Consider the following 7,412-nt stretch of genomic DNA (forward strand, 5'->3'; position numbering starts at 1 on the left):
ATTGCTCATCTAAATTTTATGGACTGTTGAGCATATAAATACTATCGACTGGTGACATAAGAAGCAATAAGTACTCACAGAAATGGATTAATAAATACTGATTTTTTTTAAAGTAGTTCATCTATATAAACTGTTTTTTGGTAGCAAATGATAAAGCTAAAGATTGTGGTTGTTTTTATTCTGTGGATCATTATGCAGATAATAAAATTCTACTTCTCCCTTGTAAAAGATTGGGAATATGCAACTTTTATTTCTTCTCAGGGAGGTAATATTGTAACATCTTATTTATCATTGTCCTTATGAGTAATATATCCATATTCATTTCAGCCTTTGAAATTTTACACCTAACTTTTGTACAGGTAAAACATTCATATGATTCAAAAATTATTAACATAGAGAATAAAATGTCTCTTCATCTCCATCTCTATTCTTTTGGCTTCTGTTCCTATATATTACTATAATTAGTATGTAAGTACAAATAAAAAAATCCAATATTTGTTCACAGATTGAACATTAGGTTTTCACCTAAGTAATTTAAAGGTTGAATTCCATCAACTGAAATGGGTAAGACTTTTAAGTAGAGTAGATTTGTGGGAAAAGTCCCAAAGTCCCACTTTGGATATCTATGCTACAGATTCCTACAAGATATCCAAGAAAATAGATTGAGTAGGCAGTTGGACATGTATATGGAGTCCACCATAGAAAATCAGGCTAGAGACATACTTTTGAGAATTATCATCAGTGATTCGATAGTATTTAAAGCCATGAGACTAGGTGAGATTACTGAGAGAGAATGTATTTGACAAAGAGAACCAAGCATTGAGCCATAGACACTACAACATTAAGCATGAGGATGTGGGGCCAGCTGTAGAGACTGTGATGGAAACAAGTGGTAGGAATAAAGGGATGATCAGCTGGATCAAATGCTGCTAATAGGCCAGGTAACATGAGAACCAGAAGAGGATTATTTGATTCATCATCATTAAAATCATTAGTGATCCTGACAAGAGAAATTTTAGTGGAGAGATGGAGGGAAAAGTCATGTTGGAGTAGGATCAAGACAGAATGGAAGAAATAGAAATAGAGATACCAAATACAGATAATTCTTGTTATGTTAGTATTTTGTCTTCTAATTTTAATCTAATTTTCTTTTAGGGGATCCACTAGCTTGATTAAAGTGATGATTGATTTCATGGTGGATATATAATTCCTCTTAACTAAATCCTCTCTCCCTTTAGAAAAATTTCTGCATCTACAGGATGTTTCCCATAACTAGCCTTCTGATCAGGCTGGCTTCCTCTTTTGGACTGAGTCCCTATGTCTTTTATGCAGGGTGTAATCTGCTGCCTCAGGAGACAGTCCAGTATTTTCCAAGCTCTTAGCATTGCCTCTCTGTGTTTTCAGGGATATAGTACCACTTTCTCCACAAGAGATAATGCTTGTCCTCAATGGCTTATTTTTAGTCCTTTCTGCATCGTATCTAGAAATTATTTGGCATAGGTGGCATAATAATTCATTTTATGCATGGTGTTCAAGACATATAATTTTTCTACCAGTTGTAATAATCTTTTGGTCATTTTTGTTTAATTTGTAGGAGGAAGGCAAAGACATAGTAATAATCCATGTTCATACCACATTTTCTGTAAGTTTGGCTCTATAAAATCATATTTCAGCTACTTGCTATATGACTGACCTTAGGCAAGTTACTAAACTTTTCTAAAACTCAGTTTCATTATGCATAAAGTCACTGATGACACATAAAGGGTTACCGTGAAAATTTCAGTGCTTGGCACAAGTTAAACTCTCTTTAAGCTTCTGCCACTTTGGAAACACACAAAGATATTCAAGATATATGAGCACCACTGTTTGTCTGTTATTGGCAACCCTAAAGGCATCTTTAAACACTGGGAGAGGACAAGTTGATTGAACATACAATGCAAAGGAACATTGTTTTCCTTATTTCAGAGATGTATTGGCAGGAGGTACAAGAGGTACATTTTACTGCCAAGACTTTAAAAAAAAATAGTTCTGGAAAAATTTGCAGAATTCTTTCCATAAATAGGACACATTACAGAATCATGTTATGAAGATTAAAAACATGATAGCAGAGCACCAAGGGGCATACACCCCTTGGATTCTGTGATTAAAGGAAACATTTTTTGTGTAGCCCTAAAATTAATTTAGAATACTTTCAATGCCTTTAGGCATATGACAGAATAACATAAGGTCACACTCTTTAAAGATAGCAATCATCACTAAATCCAACTTCTTCATGCTGGCTGCAATTTAGTTGTTTTTCCTTTAAGAACTGTTCTAATTCAGGGAATTAATAAGCAAATCTTAGTATTGAAATGTTCCTGCCTTACAAATTATATTGCAGCTCTCCAGTGAATGTAGAATACTAGCAAGATTTTTTTTTAGTTCGTGAATTTTAGAAAAACAAAAATTTACATCGTGCATCTTATTTTTAAATTTTTAAACATTAAATTACCCCCAGAGCCCTGATTTCTGTTTTATTCAACATATCAATTAATTTTCTAACTTACATTTAGGAAACCAATTTTGTTTTTGTCAACAATATTAAATAGTTTCAAAATTGAAAACAAAAAATATATTTTTATAGCTGTCTTTATAAATATTAGCACATAATGGTTACGAGACTGATTTTTTCAAAATAATTTCACTTTTCAAGTTTCAAAATACTTACATCTGGAAAGTTAGGAAAAAAGAAAACATGGGGGAAAATGGATATTCATTCTTTAATCTATTCGGCAAACATTTATCGAATGGCTGTCCTTTGAAAGTTCCTAAACTCTGCAAAAGAACTATCTTATGGAAAAGCCAGTAAATAAACAGATAATAAAACAATTTAAAAATTGCTGTCACAGAGGAAGTGCTTGGATGGAGGAAGACTGAGACCCAGGCAAGGGAAGCAGAATAACTGTGGGTGCATAGAGATGACTTTCCAGATCACTGAGCTGCATGTTAAAAGCGAAGGATGTGGAATGGACATTACAGAGAGGAATAGCATTTGCAAATATTCAAGACATGAGGAAATTGGTGTGCTTGGAATAAAGAGTAAGAGGTCGAGAATGGCAAGTTTAAGGCTGTAGAACCCTAATGAAGAAAAATGTCTTTTGGACCAATACCATGTGATTTCACTCATGTGGAATTTAAGAAACAAAACAGACAAACAAAGAGAGGGAGAAACCAAGAAACAGACTCTTAACTACAGACAACAAACTGATGAATACCAGAGGAGAGGTGGATGGGGGGATGGGTTAAATAGGTGATGAGGATTAAAGTGTGCACTGTTGTGATGAGCACCGGGTGATGTGTGGAAGTGTTGAATCACTATATTGTACACTTGAAACTAATGTAACACTTAATATTAATTGTGCTGGAATTAAAATAAAAACTTTTTAAAAACAGAAAAATGTCTTTCATTGCATGGAATCTTGATTGAATCATTGGCAGGAACCAGTTAACTTGTCAGTCTCTTATTACTGAAAGAGCTGCTTCTCAGAATGATAATGGACATCTTAAGGCAAAGTAGCCTGATAATGGCTGATAGGTCAAGATAAGAACCAGAAGGTGATCATATAATTCAGCAACATTACATCACTAATAACCTTGAAAGTTTAAAATAGATGTCATGAGCAAAGTTAGAGGAGTAGACCAATGAATCTAGAAGAATCCCTAAGCTGTATTGAGGGCCTACCTGTGGTTGATAACCATAAAAACAAAATTTATATAAGGATACACACAGTAGATAGAGGTTAAAAAAAAACATTGAGGATAATCTAAGTCCTTACCATTAAAAACACTTTCACAAAGGGATTTAACTAGGGGTTTTCTATAGATGAGCTTTAAACTACATAGGGAGCTCCATCCTCAGAATTCAAGAGCAAAGTCAGAAAATGTCATTGTATGATATTGAAAGTAATCATCATCTTCATAAAACATGTGTTTATTCATTTTCAAAGGTAAGTCACAGAAAGTATTGGTTTGTGGAAGCTCTGTTGATAACACTAATGTGGTCACAATTACTATCAAGTGAATAATCAGTCTCCCCAAACTCATCAAGTATTTAATATAAGGTAACTTGGGAGTAATGAGTTGTGATATGTCTAAAAAGTTGGTGACAGAACACTAAGATGGCAGCTTAATACATAAAATGTTAGAGGTGAATGTTTAATAAATAGAAGTATTCAAAGTAGTATTCATGAATACTACAGGTTTCACAAAATAGTCAACAGATTCGTGCAGTTTAAATAAAATACTCCCACTTTTAAACATACATATATGCATGTGTATTCATACATATATGCATACATACATGTGAACATATAAAATATGTGTATGGATAGATAAATGTTGTTTTTATCTGGAAAAAAATTAACGTTTACTATCATTTAATCCAGAGATGTACACTGACTTCTTAATTGGTCCATGGCCAAATAGTTCCACCGTCTGGGAAAAGGGTGATATACACCCAAATATTAAGGTATTGGCAGAGGCACCCTTATCTCCTCTTTCATCATAATGCACATATTTCTGTCCACAAATGAAGAGTCATTCTGAGCAGAGGATAAACACAACTGTTGAAAGATTAGGAAATAAAAAATGAGCACATTCATTCGGGAAGCTATGAACCATATGATGCTATAGGAATGTAGAGAGAATGTGGACGAGTTAGGAGATGAAGTAGAAATACAATTATAAGTGTTGTGGTATTGATATTAAGCATAAGTATTCCATCTTTACCTGTCTCTCCATTCAAGAAGCTAGTGGGCTCTGTGCTCATTTTGGGGGCGAGATGTGGCAGAGAAGAAAACAGGAAAAGACCTGTAAGTCTTTATAATTTTTATTTTCAGAACTTATATGCATCAATTAGGGAGAAGTTTCCCGGTATAAACAATATATATTGAGGGAAGCCAAAGGCAGCAGGAGGCTCCTATCTATGACACCCAAGAATAAAAAGACATCCCTTGAACTGTAGAGAGAACAGAAGGTAGAGATGCATAGAGGATAGAGAAAGGGAGGAAGTAAAAAAGTGAGAAAAACATAAAGAGAAAAAAAGAGAGAGCAGTGTTGGTGGGTCTTGGGACTAGGACAGCCTTCTGGCAGATCACAGGGGATCTAGCAAGTCACCACAGAGAGGTGTACGGTTTGTCTAGGAAGATGGAGCCCTGGACAATTTCTCCAAAATATTCCGTGTTCCATTTGGCACAGGATAGTTGAAGTCACTGGACCTGGAGTAGCCAAACCAACTGGGTAATGTGTATTTCACTGTCAAACTACTGGAGCAAAGCCAAAGAGTAAGTACATTGTTCTCCTTCCCCCAACTCTTGCTTTGACATAACACTCTAGGATATGGGAGTGTTGGTGACCCTCGAAGGGACAGAGATTCTTCACCCACCATGATAAGATAGAGACAGAAATTAAGTCAAATTATAGAAAATTAAGTTGATTTTGAGATCAGATATGTAATAGTAATTGCATAACTATAAGGATTTTGGTCTTAATCTGGAAAGTAATTGAAAACCATTATAAGAATTTAAGTACAGGAATTTAGCATCACAGTTTCGTTTTGATTTTTGTCTTCCAACAGCTTATCAGAAAGAATGTAGACATTAAAAAAAAATTCCCACTGTCATAGATATAAATTGAGGTTTTCAGCCTGGGACAAGCTAAATCAAAAAAGAAATAAAAAATCCAATAGTGTATCAACATTTTTTTTCACTCATTTGCCATACTGACAGTTCAAATACAAATTTGGTCTAAATGTACAGACTCTCAAGCAACAATGTACAAAAGTTTAAGGGTCAAACATACCAAATGTACAGTCTTCAAAACCATCTAATTTAGGGCATTTACTACTGTTAGCTAAGATACATCTGGAACAAGTGATCACTTACAAAAATGTGAAGTAATTTTTTTTTGAAAAATAAAACTTTATTGCAATAATCCTGGAAGATATACTTGAGGAACAAGTTACCAAAGTATCAAACAATTTGTTTCATCAGCCACTTTGAGTCCATGTTCTAAAATCTAAAGTTTAGTTATCTTTCTTCTAAGCCAAGAGCTTCCTATCATTTCAGTATCTATGTTCTGAAGCAAAGGAGACTGAGGTGAAATGTTTTCATTTATCACAACCGCTGTATCAATTGCCTAGGACCTCAACAGCATCATGGTGGTCCGAGAAAAGTTCATGTATAGGGCTATTTCTTTAGCTGACTTAAAATTGCCCCACACAATGGTACCTATCAACCTTTGGTGAAGCCTTTAAAATAATAAACAGGTTGAAATGGGTCAAAGGAGGCAAATACAGCATCTGCCTTTAGAGCTATCAACTCAGCAATTCTCTTAATTATGAAATCTTACAGAGAAGTTATTTTTCTTCCTCAAAACCCAGTGATGACAATATTCCTTACTCCAGAGCTGGCGTTTTTACATCATCACTGTCTTGTGAATCATCATCTCCATCTACTTCTGGTCAATCTACATCCTCCTCACCACCCATGTTGTTCATCATCTCAGAGGAATGATCAAAATTAGACATATCTTCATCTGAATCATCTTCCCAGGCTTTCCAGTTACTAAAGTCCACACTGACCCAGTTAAGCTTTGCCCTTTCTTTTGTCAACCTTGGCCATGACTGGCCAGATTCACCTTTGGTAAACAAAACAAAATCGCCCTGTCCATTCTTTTATGCTTGGGATCATTTGGATCAATACAGTGAAAAAGATCAATTTCATTTAAATGTTTAAAATTATCACTTCCTCCAGGACAACTGATGGGAAGTTTGGATTTTTCTAAATTTACATTAACATCTTCACTGTCTTCAACACAAAATCAGTGAAGACGTAGTCCCTTGCCTACCACTTTGCAGTAGCAGGCTACATGGTGAACCCGACAGGGAGACCTGGTGAAAGGGTAGGCAGTTCTCTCTGACTCCTCTGGGGTCCCTTCCTCTTCTTGTTTCTCTCAGGCTACAGGGCAGTGTCCCCCTGGATCCCCAGAATGCACCACGCATGGAGAGAGCGACAACTCTGATCCCAGGAGAAAAGGAAGGTGCCAGACTCACAGTTCCCTATTTGTATAGGGGACTGTCATGGAGGAGATAATACAGGTGAAATATGGCAAAACATGTTTCCCGATGAATGGAAAGATACATCCTTTATTGTACATTAACAAAATTGGGCCGTTACTCTTTAAAAATCAGTATCTTCTTGAGGTTTACAGTGTTCTAGAACTTGAAGTCAACAGCGGGAGAGTGAAGTGAGTCAGCTCATTGTGTGTTTTTCTCCACAGGAAGCACTGTAGAGACTGATCATATGGATTTGGGGTTTGGGCAAAAGAGGGGGCAATGATTTGAGAATATTGGCAAGAGTGTTCTTGTAATGATG

General features: G+C 35.5%; 1 pseudogene; it reads right to left on the reverse strand.

Moving 5' to 3' along the window:
* Positions 1-6,418: 6,418 nt before the first annotated feature.
* LOC123609758 lies at positions 6,419-6,908 on the reverse strand (annotated as a pseudogene).
* Positions 6,909-7,412: the final 504 nt, after the last annotated feature.

This window comes from Leopardus geoffroyi, chromosome B2 (assembly GCF_018350155.1).
Source record: "Leopardus geoffroyi isolate Oge1 chromosome B2, O.geoffroyi_Oge1_pat1.0, whole genome shotgun sequence".
Classification (NCBI taxonomy): domain Eukaryota; kingdom Metazoa; phylum Chordata; class Mammalia; order Carnivora; family Felidae; genus Leopardus; species Leopardus geoffroyi.